Genomic DNA, 18,236 nt, shown 5'->3' with positions numbered 1-18,236 from the left:
TTCAGCTGTTTAATCCAATATTCTTCAGAGTTTGAAACCCGAATGTTTTAGTTACTCTTACTCTTGCATAAGAACATGAACATAAAATGGATTACCAACTGTTACAGAAATGACTCATCCATTTTCATTGTTTAAGCTTAAATGTAAAAAATAAACCAGTTGGAAGAGTGAAAAGTAAATTCAATTTACTAAGTTGTTTGTTTTGTTAAGCTAAAATGTTAACGGGGTAAATAATTTTTTGTAGCTTTTTCAAATATGGAGAAGTTTCATCTTCCTTAGAAAAAATGTGGGGAGAAGGAGACAGATAGGTGGTAAGTTTATTTATCTCCCTTAACATTTCCACTTCTCCTCCTTTTTTATTTCCCCCTCCCCACCTCTTTTCTTATTTTTCAGGTATGTCTTTGCAGACCAATTTTGTTTTCTTTTGTCCCATCTTGTACCTACAGTTTTCTGAATCTTATAGAAAGTTTTAGGAAATTTTAAATTATACAGTGTGAATGCCATTTTAATCCTAATTTTATTTAGAGGTCTAAATGCAGTATGAATAGCTAACTTTTTTTCTTGTAGATTATCATTCAGTCACATATGAAAATACCTCATGTCATTCTTTAACAATAGTCATCTTTGACTTGAGCATTAGCCACTCCCATTCATTGGCATTTTCTAATATCCTGGAAAATTAACCACTGATTACTCTGAGCCCCCATATTCTTACCAATTGTCTACTAGTCATTTTATTCTTATGAGTCAGCCATGCATCTTGCTCAAGAGCTCTGTGACTAATTGCGTACGCTTTTCTGTAAGCAGAGCTAAATTAAGAACACGTAATTAGGATCGTTTAGGCACTACAGTAGTACCCTGAATTTGTGCTCTAGCATTTCTTCTTAGCTTTGATAACAAGTGAAAATGAGCTGGAAGGGATCACTCGTTTTCTAATAAAAATTTGTCCACCTTAGAATTTGTCACAGTTTATTCGACCATCTCTGCTTGCAAGAGGCCCAGAAACAGCAGGTACGTAATGCTATAGTTGTTTGTTCAAACTACATGAAGAGGCAGTGCCTGCCTGTACTGTATCTTCCTCTAAATAGTGGTAGCACTCCCTCCATTTCATGAGTGCCACAATTTTTCAATTGTTATAGTAGCCATAGGTAGTGCATGCTGGAGGCAAGGATTGGGTCCATATTTCATTATGTCTTCTTTCTTCAATTACTCATAATTCTCTAAAACAAATTCTTCTACGTGTAAAATTTTCCATCTATGATTTCAGCCTAAATGTGAGCCAAATCAGTTCAGCCATTTTATGCTATGTCTCTGAAGAGGAAAAAAAGAAAAGAAAAATTGCACTGTGTTCAAATGTTTCACATATTTTGAATGAACTGAGATAAGGCAATACAAAATCTTGCCAAATAGCAAGTGGTTCTATTGTCCTGGAACCCTATGCATTTCATTACAGATCTTCCCCCAAAAAGATGAAAGTGAAAATGTCCTTCTCAACAGTTTTGCATAATAGGAAAACTCCACTTATGTATGTATTTTTAGTACTATGTCTGATTGCTTGAATTATGTGGCAACCAAGAAATATTTTGTGCAAAGAGTGTCCCTCGGCAAGATCAAATGTATGTGAAGGTGCAGTGGGGTTACAGAGGAATTCAGCTTCTTCTTAGGCTGAGTCAGGCACTTATGATCAGCCACAAACAGTGTTCCTTGGAAGTGGTGGGAAAGGGATATGTTGTCGTCAATGGTTTAGAAGACTTAAAACAAAATTTATGCAAAACTATGTGGACACTGACTTTGTGGTATGTGTCAATGTATTCCAGTGGGAGTTAAAAGGTGTTTAAAACAGGGGGTTGAAAGTCCCATCAAATAGAAAGGAGCAAATGATGACCAGGGGAAACAATAGTTTAAAACACAGACACACACACTCAAAGCCCACAAAATTTCCTTTAAAAAAGCAAGTTAGCTACAGGCCCAGAGTACCTACAGCAATGTCACTTCCCCCAGTTGGCACTGAACTCATTATTTCTTACGTGGGTGAGGAAGGTTTTCTCAATTTTATGTGTACCACAGAAACCAGAAAGGAACAAAACCAGAGAAGAGCAGCAGCTGCAGCATCATACTAGATTAAATGAGTGACATGATTGATAATTATTTGTATTGCAGAAAAACCTACAGGGCTCCAGTCAAGATTGGAGACTCATTATCACTGCTGCACAAACACATGGAGAGACACATCAATGCCTTGAAAAGCTTGTAGCCTAAATTAAGACAATATATAACAAGTAAGTATGACAATAGGAAAGAAGAGGAGAGGGAGGATAAGGAAGGAGAGAGCAGGTTAAGAGCAGAAAAAAAAATTCTCAGCTAATACTAATTTTTTTTAAGTTCACTATCCACCAAGACGATAGTAGTTGTAATAATTTGAACCATCATTAATACTTGGCTCAAGGTACGAACCTGGTGTACAAGCTGACCTCCTCCAGTAGAACTGTCCAGGGTGTAATCCCACATTATAAGATTGCTCTGCCTTTAAAGCATCCTTGTGTAATTTTTACTTTCCTTTTATTTTAATTATAAACCAAACTGATGCACAATAAAAAAACAAAAACAAAAAACTTCCCATTTATTACCACAGGAAATTTAGTAGTGAAACAGAACATAGGCCAATTAAAATAACATTTCCTGTGTCCATACTAGAAGAGTTTCTCTTCAGCCACCACACAATACTTGTTATCACCAGCATAGGCAGTTTTTACTTCATCAAAGTCCCAACATCTCAACCATACTGTGCAATTTGGAGACTGTTCCCCCCCGCAGAATGAATCCACATGCCAGCAACTCATGTAAGCATGCAAACAGCAGTACAAATCTGGGGCTTTCCAGACCTTTGTATTTTTCTTGCAACGGTATTTGAGAAGGGAAAACAAACTTCTTCCTCACCGTATGGGTTGATGTGGTTTGACATTTAACTCCATGGGATTGGACCCTCGTTAATTTTCTTACCCTGCACCAACTAGTGTCACCTCTCCTGTACCAAATTTGTAACTTTTCTGTGCTGATACAAGAGGGCAAGTTTTCTTGCTCTGTACCTGTGAAGGCCGCTTTTACCATGTAATCACCCACTTACTATGCATGTTCTTATTATAAGAAAATATTGACTTAATTCTCTACTTACTTAAAAGCAACTATAGAGTCCTTGGTTTTGCTCTTTGAATGGATGAAGCATTGCTGCTGCTATTGTCTGTTGAAATACTTGGTCATGTTTCCATAGCATCTCTATGTCAAAGACATACCAATTTCAAACAGTCCAGTTTCCGTGCCTACAAAAATTATTAATGTAAAAATACATCAGCACTCTTTCATTGTCTAAACATTTAGGGCAACTGAATAAAAAGGTTCTTCATGGAGGTTGAAGGATGGAGTTCAGCAGCACACTTCAGTGGGGAATATTGCTGTTCCATCCCAAAGTCTCCTCCCTTTCCTTGCCCCACCTGCATTATTATTCCTTAGAATCACAGAAACAGGGTGACATTTAATGAAATTAGAAAACGGAAAATTCTTCAAAACTCTTAGGAAACCTATGTACATGTTGTGTGAAATAAGTACTATGGAACTCACTGCCACCAGAACCTTGTAGAGGCCAGTAATTGAGCAAGATTCAAAATCGAAATGGACTCTTATATGGATAGCAAGAATATCCAGCGCTGGCATAATCATATCAGAAATTATGGAAGGGATCTTAAACCTCATGCTTCTTCAGGGCTTAAGCCAATTTTAACTATTAGGGATCAGGATAAGACCGAATATTGGTACTGGCCTCTGTCTAACACAGCACGCTTGACTACATGGACCCCACATCTGATCTAGTATGGCGATTTTCCCCCTCACATTCCTATCAAACATGTAAATGCAAACATGGATGCACAAACGTTAAAAATTTGAACCAGAGTGCACGACTATGGTATAAAAAGCATCTAGCTATAAGCAATATTTATCACTGGATAGAGGCTAGTTGGCTGAAGTGTCCATTGAAAAGATAGGTTTACAAAATAGAAGATTATAATTTAGAGACACTTCCTCGTAAGGGACAGTATTGTGAACATAGGAATTTGGAGATGTTCCCTGGATGCAGGATTCAGAACACCACATGTCTGTGTGCAGCAATTCACTGCAGATGCTCTCCTGCATTATTAAAAGTGTTATTCCTTTGTCATTCATTAGGTTTGTTGTTTAATGAAACCCAAGAGCCTTACATGGTGTCAGCAGTGCTCAATGAGAAAGAAAGTGAAGTCATTTTGAAGTTCATGCCTGTATTTGCAACTGAAAACAGAGGCAAGGGGAGCACATGAAGCAGCAAACAGAAAAACAAAGGCTTTTGAATGTATTTTGTTAGCACAATAGCAGCTTGTCTACTTTAAGAAGGGGGGGGGAAAGCCCCAAATGGATGTGTTGCAGCCTCCACCCAATCTGTAGTGAGGCAATGCTGCAGAGAACTGGAAAATATTCAGACAAAGATTTGAATTGAATTTAGCAGTCAGAGGGACAGAGGAGAAAAATGATAAAGTGAAATCATCAGTCTTTTTGCATGTTGTTGGGCAGGAAACACTGAATATTTATAACAACTTTAAGTTTGAAGAAGGTGAAACCACTGCTGTGAGGAAGATGTGCAGATGGTCATTGAGAAAGTCCAGGGAAAATAATAATTTTGCAAAATGCTGCAGATTTCAAATGTAGAAAAGTCAAGTGGATTCAGTTAAAGACAATCTGGCTGGCAGGTTTTTCATAGATGTACTGGGCTCTAGCAAGCCTTACTGCCTATGAGAATGAATGGAACACTTATTCCACTGAAACTGGACACAGGAGCTCATGTTAATATTCTGTCTGAACATGATTGTGAGAAACTGAATATAACACCAAAACTGGGACCAACAAAAATTAAAGTATCTGGTTTTTCAAATATACCAGTGAGTGGGAGGTGCATTGCTAACCTTAGCCATAAAATGCCTTGTTGCCAAATTCACTCATCATAAATGGACTTGAGCTTCTTTCACAAGCCAGCCACTTGCTGCCCGCCTGAGTTGGGGGTTGCAGGTTTTGGATTTGTTTCACTTTCTGCGGACGCTTGTTTTTGGGGTTGCTTCTGTCTACTTCCAGCTTCTGGACCGGCTCCATCCGGAACCAGAAATGCTAAATCAGCCATCTTTTTTCAGGAAACCAGAACTGCAAAATCAGCCATCTTTGTTCAGGGAACCAGATGGGAAATGCAAAATCAGCCATTTTTGTTCATGTCACCAAATTGGACTTGTTTGGTTGCATTTCATTGGTTTTGGGCTTGATTGCTGCTTATGTTTTTTGCACCATGTGGTAAATAGTGTCTCATTAATGGCTATGAGGCATTCTTTCAGGAATATCATGACCTATTTCAAGCCATTGGGTTGCTTGCAGGGTGAATATAGAATCTGGATAAACAAGCAGGTCCCTCCAGTTACCCGTCCATGCCATTTGCCCTCTGTGATAAACCCAAGGCTCAGCTTGCAAGCATAGAAGCACTGCAAATAATACAAAAAATTGAGAAGCCAACAAAATGGGTGAGCTCTCTCACCCTTGTGGAGAAAAATAACGGCCAGCTACGCATCTGCTTAGATCCCAGAGACCTCAACAAGGCTATAAGAAGAGAACATTTCTAACTATCCACCAGAGAAGAGATTATGGCTCAATTTGCAAATGCTCAATATTTCAGTAAATTGGATGAATCCTCAGGTTTTTGGCAGCTAAAATTAACTGAAGAAAGCTCAGAACTATTCACATTTAATATCCCATTTGGAAAATACAGATTCTTACATTCACCCTTCAGTATAAATTCAGCCCCAGAAGTGTACCACAAAACCACACATATGATCTCTAAACATATTAATGGTGTTGACACCTTAGTGGAATACATCATCATCTGGAGCTCAATGAAAGAGGAGCATGATCATAGACTTCAGGAAGTCCTGGATGTAACTAGAGCTGCAAACCTCAAACTAAATAGGGAGAAATGTGATTTAGGGGTTACAGAACTGTCTTTTGTTGGGGACATTATTTCTAACAAAGGTGTAAAACCTGGTAAGAGGAAGAGTTCAGCCATTGAAATGATGCCACATCCCAGGTCAAAGAAAGATGTCTAGTGGTTCCTGGGAATGCTTAATTATCTTGGAAAATTCATATCTAATCGATCTACCAATGCGGCAGCTTTGAGGAGACTCCTAGAGAATAAGAATGAATGGTATGGGGGTGCAGAACAAGAAGAATCATGGGAAGGTCTAAAACAACAATTCATACAAGAACCGGTGTTGAAGTTCCGTGCACAAGGAAGGCCTGTTAAAATTTCAGCAGATGCTTCACAGTCTGGGTTAGGAGCAGTGATTTTACAGAAGCATGAGGATTCTTGGCATCCAGTGGTATATGCATCCAAATCACTGAGGCAGAAACCATATACACGCAGATCAAGAAGGAGCTTTTAGGAATATTGTTTGCCTGTGAGAGATTCAAATCAGTGTATTTATGGACAGACAGGGGACGGTGAAACAGACTACAAGCCCCTGGTAGCGTTATTTAGCAAACCGCTAAATGACTGTACTTTAAGGAAACAAAGAATGTGATAAAGCTTCAAAAGTATGATTTGGTTGTAACTTTCCTACTTTCCTGGAAAATTCAGGTTTCCTGCATATGCACTTTCCAGAGCAGTGGCTTCCACAAAACCAGAGAAGACTTTAGAGACAGAGATGCAAGCTTGTGTGGATCTGATTGTAAAATCCATTCCCATAGCTAACAAGAAACTGCAACAACTAAGAGAGGAAACAGAAAATGAAGAATCGCTGGGAATTCTTTAGAAAGTGATCATTAAAGGATGGCCTGAAGAAATAAGCAGTTGCTGTCCAAGTATAAGAGACTCTGGGAACTGCCGATGTAACCCTTCTGCCAGTTGGCGGCGGCAGCACCATGGGCCGGGTTCAATATCTAGGGGTTCCTTTCAACAATACAACACAAAACCACCCTGTAACTTGGGACAATTACACACCACCCTTTGGCTGCCTCTAGAGGCAATATTTCCCTTCTCGCACAGACACTGAGTGTAGAAAAAAGACTTGTAATAAAAGGGGAAGAGGAACCCAGCATTAACTTGGGAAAACGCCACAAGCAGGATTCACACACATAAACCCATGAACAAAACACCCACCCCAGAGTACGTTGGGCAGTTTCCTTTTGCCTCAGGTTCTTAAGTCCAGCAACAAGAAGTTCCTTTAACGTGCCCCACTCTTCATAGCACCCAACTCACAGGTGTTGTCTTTAGCCAGGGCAGACCCAGACTTTAGAGATGCAGCTGCAGAGTTCACCTCCTACCCTGGCTGAGGGGAAGAGGAGAAGAAGTCACCTTGCTTGCTCTGCTCTCTGGCCACTATGCCCTGCTGGTTGCTCTGTCAGCCACTCTACTGCGGCTGCTCCACCAGTCACCCTGCTGGCCACTTGTTACTCTGCAGGCCACTCCACCAGTTGCCTACTAGCTGCCCAGCCAGCGACTCTGCTGCACACAATCACCACCCAGCTCTCTGATTCTCAGCTCCGAGTGATTATAGTTTTTAGTGGGTGAACCCCAGGGCTGAAGCTGGGCAGGAGTGCTGGCCCACAGTCGTTGATTTCAGCTCTAGAGAGCACTTAACAAAACAAAAGACTCTAATGGAATCTTAATTAGCTCCATCTTTGAACAGTGGGAGGGGGAGGTTAGACCATGCCTGGGGCTTTTAGGCAGAGCCCACACTTCCAGGAAGGAATATCTACCCCCATCTCTTATCAAGCTCTGGCATGAGATTTTGATGATAGTGACCCTTCAATCAGAACACACTAAGCACAGTTCTGCTGCCCTTTGTTCATAGGATAAGGGGAACAACATTTCATTACCCCTGCATTTAACATCAAGGATTTGTAACCCAACACCAGCCAAAGGGATCATTTGGGCAAAGCAGTCCCATCATGCTGAGCAGCTAAGCAGCTAAGCTAATACAGTCTGGATCTGACGCCTGACTTCTGGATATAGAGAATAATAATATGTGATGATTAAATAACCCTTTGGTTGCCAGGTAAATAAGTCAGTGTCTTCCTTCTCATAAGGCCTTTGTGGAACTGGATGAGGTCTTGGTGGCTCTGCCTGTTGGCATGGCTTGTATTTCCAGTATGGGTCTTTTATTGCAGTGCAAATGTACCCTATAAGTCTATGATTTTTGCTTGAGCTTCTGGTCCTCTACAAGTAAGTTAAAAGGGTCCTCCTTAATCCCTTATATGGGCTCTTTTTATCCTCCCCCAGCCAGCATGTCAGGACATTCAGACCCTTCTTACACACACATGAACTTACTGTGATAGACGGGGTGATTTTCTTGGGCAGTAATATTGTAATTTCAATGAACCTCTGAAAATAAATGCTACAGAAGATCCATGAGGGTCATTTAGGAATTGAGAAGTGCAAACAACAAGCATGAGAGGTTCTGTATTGGCCACGGATTAATCATGGCATCGCTAATGTGGTAGAATACTGCTTTTTATCTGAGATACAGACTGACACTTGGATTTTTCCTCTGCAGTAGCTATTGAATGAGAATGTAAAATCTGTAGTGCCTTCATACGTAATGAAAAAACATTAGTAACAATACTGAGCTTGTGATAACTTCAGATAACCAATAGAAAGCTTAATATACAAATTAAAATTAATCATTTTTATATTTAAAATCCATTGATTTGTACCATCTGAAAAAATAATGTACCAAGATGTTTTCTACAATGTGTAAAAAATAAATAAATGGTGATAAATTTCTATGGAAAAACAGAGTCACTAGTTTACATAGCATAAACTTCATCAGCTGGAATAGTATCCATGGATTTTCATCTTTGTTTGTCTTGGTTAAGAAACCCCAAAGACTTGCTAGTTCAAATACAATTTTTTTTGAACTTCTGCTCTGTTAGTCTGCATCTTAAATGAAGAATTTTATGAACAATATATGGTTAATGACAGAGTCTCTTACTCTCCAAACATTTGATGAAATATTGATACAAATTTCAGTTACAAATTATCTCTTTTCGCACAGCTTTGAGATTTTGCAACTGATCATTTATTATGGATCATCCACTCAGATTCAGAGACCTTTCGTATTACAGAAATTTAAAGTAGAATCAAAGAGGGCACACAGTTTTTTGTTCACAATAAAATAAAAGTCAAAGACATGTACACTTACAATAAGCAGTTCCTGTGAAATGGAAGCTGAGCTGGAATTATGGTATTGCTCAAGGTCCAATACTGCATTCCTTGTGCATCCAAAACTCCCAAAGACAGCAGGGTGATTTGGGTACCCAAAAAATTCAAAATTAGGCCTTACCACTTCTGTTCTGAACGGGTTTCAGTGCCATATGCTATTCAAACCGTCCTTCATTTCTCCAAGTGTGTATCTGTTGGGATTATTTAAGGAGTTGTAATACATATTTAGGGAGATAACCCACTGAAGTAATTTTTCCTCACCAAGCACGGTGGAATAGATTAAGGGTAGAAACTGGGAAAACAACATTTTACAAAAAGCAGTTATTTTACAAAACAAAAAGTACCCATCTCTAGTCTTTCCTGCTTACAGTCTGCTTTGAAATTAAATACTCCCTCATCCCCGTCCAAAAAAGACTACAGATGAAGATGGCAGTGTCTCTTACTCTTCTAGATTGGGAACACAAGTTTATTCCATATATGCTTCATTATTTTAAAAACAAAACCATCTGTCCCTTTGCAGTTACTAGCAACCATCCTTAATTCTTAAGATTCGAGGACCGCTACCTATTTTGCTTCTGTGCAAACCTGTCTGTAAAGCATTTTTGTCACCCTGATTTGTATACAGAAAGCTCTTACTTGGTCTTTCAGTTGTCCTTTACTTTTAATTTTCTTACATTTTTTCTGCAAAGTTGAATGGTGAATAGCTGAAAAGTTCTATTCTGGATATATTATCAATTAAGCTTTGAGAGACCTAGAATTAATAACAGATTATCTTAGACTGTAAGGGTCTAAACAGCAGGGACTGTCTTCCTGAGTATCTAGTGCCTAGCACAAGGTGACTGCTATCAGAATACAAATAATAAATAGCATTAGACCACAAGATTAAAGAAACAGGAAAAGTGTTCCTTTACATCAAATGAAAAATACCCTGGATGTAGATTTTATAAGAATGTTTTTGTTTAGGAGCACCTCCATTCCTTTATACAACATGATAGTACAGACTTTGGATTAGAGGAAAGGCTCACGTAACATTGTCCTATCTGCAGTTTTTAAGTCGAAGAAAAAAATTACTGAAAATTTTTACCAGACAAAATTGACATAAGCAAACAAACTTATAACAAAAACTTCTTTGTAGCTCTCATGCAATCTTCCCCAGCTGCCTGGATCCATGCTGGGTTGTCTGGCAACATCTGTCTTGCTAATGACCTCTCAGGGCTAGTGTCAATTACAATTTAAAAGGCCTGATCCTGCAAATTGTTACTCACATCTCCATTCCAGTGGAGTTATTCTAGGTATAAGAACAGTGCAGGAGGGGAGAGCAAAGATAATGTTTTGCCTCCTTTGGACTTTGATCCTGGGCCTGGCTGGGGTCTCCTGGCCCATATTAGAAATTAGACTAGCCTCAGGACTGCCCTTACTTACACTTGACTGCAATGACCTCTCTTTTTATGTATACAGCATTTTATCTATCTGCAGACTATTGTTTTCCAAACTCTGGATCAGAACAACTTGGGAAGTCATGCGGGATCTCCACACTGGGACGTTTTAGAGTTAACTTATTAAAATTTTATAAGGGGAATTTTTCAATTTCACAAATAATCAGAAACCTAACACTTAACTGAAGACAAAATATACATTGCCATTAAAAAGTCAGGCAGCAGTTACTAGAATATGATATTTCCTATTCCGCACAGACAGATCTCAGCTACAACTGTATGGGGTGGTCTGAGGACTGTGTCTCGAAAGGAAGTTGGGCCCCTTAAAGTTACAGTTCCCTATACCACATGGTTAACTGTTCATATTTGTTGATAATTTCATAGCAACCATTGTTTTCTTTGTTCTGCAAGAGCAGTTCCTGAGGACTTTGTGTAGTCGGTGTGGAGGATAAAGGAAACTTTATTTTTGTCAAGCTGATGGTAGAACTGAGTGGAGAACATGATGTTAACATTACAAAAGCTCTGGTTTGTCATTCCTAAAATAAGGACTGGGCTCCACTATATTTGTAACCACAACCTCTGTCCCCTCCCCACCACATCTCCTTTCTGCCAAGTTTATTTTGGTGTGTGATGCTACTGACAAATCAAACTGGTTTTAAAGAGACTTGCAAAATAATGATAAAAAAATATTTCAGAGCAGGGTGAGAGAAGAAAAATACCATGAAAATTTGGGTTGTCCTGCACTGAGGTGAATCTTCCCTTGGCACTATGAACATAGATGGTTCGGAGAGTTTTCTTACTTCCCACCTCTCTGCAACAAATTTCCTTAATTTAACCCAGTGATTTGAAAATTTTTGTTACTAGTATTGTAAGAGCCATTAAGGGGATATGAAGGTTCTAAGCTGGAGGCTCCTGTCAAAAAAACTTTTGGGAAACACTGTATAAACCGATATGTCTCTTCTTAGTAGTGGTCATCTAGATGGAGCATGCTCAGTTCTCTTCACCTTTTCTCAGAGGTCTTCTTTTCTGCACACATTCATCATTTTTGTTGTTGTTTTAAAAAAAGGGGGGGGGGGAAACAACCCCTCCCCCCCATTTGTCTGTACTTTTTAAAAAATGTGGTGCACAGAACTGAACACAGGATTCCCCCTGCAATCTAATTGGCATCAAGGTGGGGGGGGGAAAAAAGAAAAGAATTTGCTCTTCGTATGTATGAAATGGATCCTGTCAACAGGACCTATTGAAATATTTTTGATATGCAAAATGGTCTTTTATTCAAATGTTGGAAGTTCAAATCATGCATAGCATTTGTCTATTGAGGATTTACATTATCCCTTGTTCACTGGTCATTCCTGGATTATTTGTTTCCTTTTTAACATCATTGTATACTGTTAAACTATAGGCTTTAATTAAAAATCATTATTGAAAATGACTTTGTTTAGGTGGCCTTGATATTTAACTTATCCAATGTATGGAATAGCCACTAAGCCACTGCAGATGATGTGTGAACCTTGAAGTTTCTGTTTTCTGAACTTTGTTATAGCCAAGTTTTTCAAAGCTGAGCTACAGAAGTTAAATATCATCTTCAAAAGGCAGGTTTTTTGCTTGAGCTTGAAAAGGAATGGTTCTGTTAAGAATAAAAATCCTAGCCAAAGAATCACTAAATAAATACTGGAAATAAACAGGCATTTGGGCGGGAAAAAGACACACTAGAACAGGAATGTTCAAACTGAGGGCACAACCCCTGAGGTTATTACTTGGGGGTTACGAGTAGGTGGATGAAACAGAGAGCAAGTGCTATAAAATATATCGTTTAAAGCTAGTGTTTTAGAAAATTACACACACCTTTCTGTCACAATGTAGTGTATTTACTTCAAAACACATTGTAAACATATAATGCAGCAACCATTGTTCCTAAACAAAATATATATTTTTATTATCACCACTTCAAGGAAATTGGACTCTGGGGACTGCAGTATCATGCACACAGGTCTGAGGTCTGAGACTAAAATGGTGGGACTGAGACAACATTAGAGGGCTTGATTGTTCAGTAGCAGAAGAGCTGCATTAAACTACAGACCAATCAGAACACTGAGATCGGCAACATTTTTAAAATAATTTAACAGCCAGACACACAGGTGGGAGGCTAGAGGAGGCTACAGCCACCCCCACATTTGCCTTAGCCCCCCCCCTCCCATAGTCACCCCTCCCAGTGCAAAGATCAGACATTATGCAGAAGTAAAGGTGCATGGGGGCATGGCCTTGTCACCCTTACTTCTGCAGTTCTGCACTGCTGTTGGTAGTGCTGCCTTCAGAGCTGGGCGTCCGGCCAGCAACCGCTGCTCTCCGGTCACTCAGCTCTGAAGGCAGCACTTGCCGCCAGCAACAGCCCAGAAGTACGAGTGGCGATGCGGTGCTAGGTCTGCTGTGAAAAGTGATATTGACAACATGTCTTTGCGCCCTCTCAGTATTGAACAGTAACTATTTAAAAAATAACTTTTCTGCTGATAATAATTCGATAAAATGTGTTTTAGTTTTAATTGAAGGTCAATTAATTTTAAACAGTATGGTTATAAATGTAATATTTAAAATAGCGATAAATATAAAAAATGTGTTTTTAATTTATAAGTGGGGGTGACACTCGGAGGCTTGCTGTGCGAAAGGGGTCGCCAGTACAAAAAGTTTGAGAACCATGGCACTGGAGTTAAGACAGCCAAAACCAGTAAAGAAATTCCCTTTGTACAATCTTAACTCCCTCTCTTCTCATGACACCACGGGAGTGTGCTTTTAAGTTCTTTTATATCATAATATTGTTGTATTGAAAGTGGATGTTTTAAGGAAGGCATTATGTGCTGCCGTAGTTGGGTGTCACGTGACAGTAGTGGACCAGTGCTTGAAAAGTAGTATGATGTTGAACGTGAATGGTGTCTTTTCTCACCTAGTACTTTTAGTGGGGAGCATGGGTTTAGTGTGTACTTGCTTTTCAGCGTTTTTATTGTTGTGAAGAAATACAGTCTAAGAATTAAGCAACCTTAATTCTAAATTTAAGAGTTAGGTATGGGTGCTACAAAAAACTGGCTTCAGTAGCTAAATATTCAATTCATGCACATATTTATTACTGTAATTGCACCACTGAACTAACAACATTGTCTTTCCTCAAGCTAATACATCTGTGTAAGTGTGGAGCAAGAAGGAAGTGACATAAGTTAATAAATTAATTATCCAAGGATTAATTATCCAAGGATAATACAGGCTCTACAGCCTTACTGTAACTCACATTATTAAGACAGGTGGCCAAATGAATTACCTAGGGACAATGCCCTACATTGAATCTCATGAGGTGTGTCAGTCTGGGGAACATCCAGTGTTTGAATGCATCCAATGGCTGGGAGGGAACTTCCCTGCCTCTGGTGAAGAGAATACCTCTGTGGATAATGTAAAATTATGCTTTTCAGGATGACTTACTTCTGAAGTATAATTGCCTTTGGAGCACACCTTTCAGTATCTGCATTCAGTAACGTGACTAACATCTGTCATGGGTACATTTGTTATCCCTTTAGCCTCTCTGCAAGGGGAGAATTGTGCATTTGGTGTAGTGTTTTGCTTTGGTAAGGTTTGTTTTTATTAGATTTACACATTGCTTTGTGTTTTATGGGAAACGGCCAAGTTGAAAAGAAGTGCACCTTTCACCTGGAATGGAAGATAGTAAATCTGATCCTCATTCAGAACTCTTTAAAGTCAATGGGAGTTTTGCTTAAGAAAGGACCTTAAGATTTGGCACATGGTGTGTCTGTCTGTCTGTCTGTTATAAAGCAGTATCAATGAGCTTATCTTCAGCTTTTTAAAATGTTGATGATACATGAGAATATGATCATCAGTGTTAATCTTTATCTGAAAAGAGAACAAAAATCCCTCTAGCATATTAACAACTAGGCTTAAAATGATCAGGAAAAAAAGGGGAGGCGGTAACTCATAATCTAAGAGCAGCTTTGATAAGACAGTGCTTACAGCGTCCCCCTCAGTGACCCAGCTCGATTTTTCATTCTTTTTGCCAGGTCTGTGACCCTTGTGAGACACTCCCCCTTTTACGTACTGACAACAACACTCAGCTGCAGTCAGTTGTACTAGCATAGCATAAATATTGCACATGGTGGGAAAGAAACTATGGAAAGGACAAATAAAAAATTGCCCCACAAAAAGAAATCACTGTATTTACTTCCTTAGCCAGATTTCTCACATAGACAAGGCTGTAGTAATCACACTCTCGGTGCCTTCCAAGGAGAAGTTTGCAGGTGTATCCAGTGTGAGTGGAAATTAATATCCCCAGCAAGAGGAAGAGAGAGAGAGCTGGAGAAGGGGTAGGGACCAAAGGTCTCATATTCCTACCAGCAAGCGGGAGCAGCTACAGGAGTTAAGTCTAATCAGAGATCATGCTAGCAGCTGCTTCTAATAGGCACCTTCACAGCTACTCGTCTACCTCAGCAATCTATAGACCTTCCTGTGCAGTGCAGGAGTGGCTGCTTCTTCTTATGAATAAGTCTCTGGGGGCTGATGCTCTCACTGGATCTCACTGTTTGGTACACCTATTGGAAACCCCTCACCGTCTTCAAATTTCTGCTTGGCAAGAAGATTTGCCCGGCTTGGTTTATTTTTCACCCCAGCAATTCCTATTTTCCTTGTTTACTCCTGAACCATGTTGAACCAGAAGTAATACAAGAGGCTGTTCCCAGGGTAGTGGTGGAAAAGGAAATTGTAGGAGAGCCAGATGGATTTCACCTGGGCAAACTTTCGCCTCAGGGGAGGGATGTTCCTCTTTGATCCTGTGAGTGAGAGAGAGAAAGAGTGAGAATGAATGAATGAGAGATCCCTGCTGAAACTGGCATAGAAGAATTATTTTGTTGTGGAAATCATTTCCTGGACAGTGTTTGTCATTTCTTCAATGTTTTGTGAGTCTCTATCCATAAATTTCACATACTTAGATAACATCTTTTGACTTTTATTTACCTATTAATTTCCTATTGCATATTGTACATTGTTTGTCTGGAAAAATAGGTAGTGGCCTTCAGTAAAGGTCTGGTCAATGTTTCGCTATAAACATCTCTTTGGAAGGATTTAGAATATTAGTGGTTAAATTTCTTTCAGGTTTAAAGTTAGCCTAGCAGGGATTGCGTTCTTCAGTGCAGACTCATAACTCAGGTTGATCTGAGAGATTATGCACTGAAGCAGGAAGGTGTCATTTCCAGCTGGAGTAGAAATACCTATTCGAGTTAATGTACTAAGAAGTAGCCAGGGTGGTGCAAGAGCCAGGGCAGGCTATCCATTCCACTATGATCCCATCTGAGACCCTAGATACCTATTTTGGCCACTAGACCCTCCCACCACGGTGGCCGAGCTTCTGTTTTTAGAACACTAGGTCAATCAGAGTTAGCACCAGTAGGTCTACTCATGCTGGAAATTGCATGTTCCATCTCTAGTGTAGACGTACCCTAGAAGGAATTTACTAAGTTTTTACAATATACAAGTGAAAGTCTAGGACTAGGTTTACTGGATTCTGATTTTTGTTCTGTGGTCCCATGACTGCATGTTTTTATATAAAAACATTTTAATGTGATAAATGATTAGTTCACCATTTGACCCCACACTTCCTTCATGGAACTGACATGGTTAATTAGCTATAGTATTCCTCAAATATATTCTGAACAGTAATAGAGTATATTATTCCTCTATTCCTCTATTTCCTCCTACAACATATATATGCATGTAGCTTATAGTTCCTAAATACAAAGGGCCTGATTCTCATTTCCACCCTGCCAACTTTTTTAGGGTAATTTTTTTTTAAGTGTAGAAATAGGTGCAAGACTTACAGAGTTGTTATCTGCATCATTGCACTAGAGATGAGAGTTGGGAGGTATATATGTGGCCTACACATTCTTAATGGCCTGTAAAATCGCTGCTCTTATCCACATATGCCTACAACTGTACATATCTCCTCCATTGCCAGCAAAACTTTTCTATGCTGTCGTCTCTTTGGCCACCTTCAGCTCAACTGTTTTAAATGGGTTGCTGCAGACATTCATAGATTCCAAGGCCAGAAGGAACTGCGTTGATCATCTAGTCTGCCCTCCTGTATCAAACAGGCCATAGAGCCTCCACAAAACAATTCCTAGAGCATCTCTTTTTGAAAAAACATCCAATCTTGATTTAAAAATTGTCAATGACGGATAATCCACCACAATGCTTGCTAAATTGTTCCAGTGGTTATTTACTCTCACCATTAAAAATGTACACCTTATTTCCAGTCTGAATTTTCTCTAGTGTCAACGTCCAGCCTTTGGACTGTGTTATACCTTTCGCTGCTAGTTTGAACACCTCATTATTAAATATTTATTTCCCATTTAGATACTTATAGACTGTAATTAAGTCAGCCATTAACCTTCTTTTTAAGCTAAATAGACAGCTCTTAAGGTATGTCTACACTGCAATTAAACCGCCCGCAGCTTGCCCATGTCAACTGACTCAGGCTTGCGGGGCTTGGGCTCTGGGGCTATAAAACTGCACTGTAGATGTTTGGGCTCAGGCTGGAACCCAAATTATGAGACCTCACAAAAGGGAAGGGTTGGTCCCAGAGCCTGGGCTTCAGCCCAAGGTCAAACATCTGCATTGTAATTTTACAGCCCGACGAGCCTGAGTCAGCCAACGTGGGCAAGCTGTAGATGTTTAATTGCAATGTAGACATACCTTCTGAATCTATCCATAAACAGCATATTTTCTAATCCTTTAATCATTCTCTTGGCTCTTCTCTGAACCCTCTCCACAGTCTTCATGTTTGAGAAGCCTAGAGACTACTTTCTCCAAGTGCCTTTGGGGGAGAGCACATTGTCTCAAAGGGAGTGGGGAGGAAGTAGAGACATGACCATGGTCATCCACAGTGGCCCAGGGAGCAGGCCTTGCTCATAGGGAGAAGAAAGCTGCACCACCATAAAGGATGAGGCAGCCTGCGTAATACCCCCACACAGCAGCGAGCTCCAAGAGGGACCATGCTTTCCTGGGCACATACTCTTGTATAGCTCTCCTTTCTTCCTGGCCTGTTGCTCCGCTCATCAAATACCTCTACTGCCCCCTCTTTTTCCACTCCGCAAGCTCATAGTTCTTGTCCTCACCTTCAAGGCCTTTCATAACTCTGCCCCTTCCTCCCTACCTATCTGCTTTGATCTTTCTTTCCATCCCACTGATACCGGCCTTGCCTGCTTGTTTGTCCACTTCTCCCACAGCTGTCCCCATGCTTAGCTCCACATAGTCCCCTATACATCTAATGACCTCCCTGAGCTAGTCTGCAAAACTACTACCCCTTCTTCAGATCCCTGCATAAGGCCCACTTCTAACATGGTGATGCCTGCCAGAGATCAGCCAACTAATGAAGGCTTCTGGAAGCAGTTGGTACTAGCTGATTTTAAGCACACACACACCTCTAACCTATATCACTCTGGGAACTCATTGATGTGATCCTCATCTTCTCTTTC

Source organism: Emydura macquarii, unplaced genomic scaffold, assembly GCF_026122565.2.
Source record: "Emydura macquarii macquarii isolate MOO-44397 ecotype Brisbane River unplaced genomic scaffold, CSIRO-AGI_Emac_v2 contig_2636, whole genome shotgun sequence".
In the NCBI taxonomy this organism is placed as follows: Eukaryota; Metazoa; Chordata; order Testudines; family Chelidae; genus Emydura; species Emydura macquarii.
Note: the sequence above shows the minus strand (reverse complement) of the source record.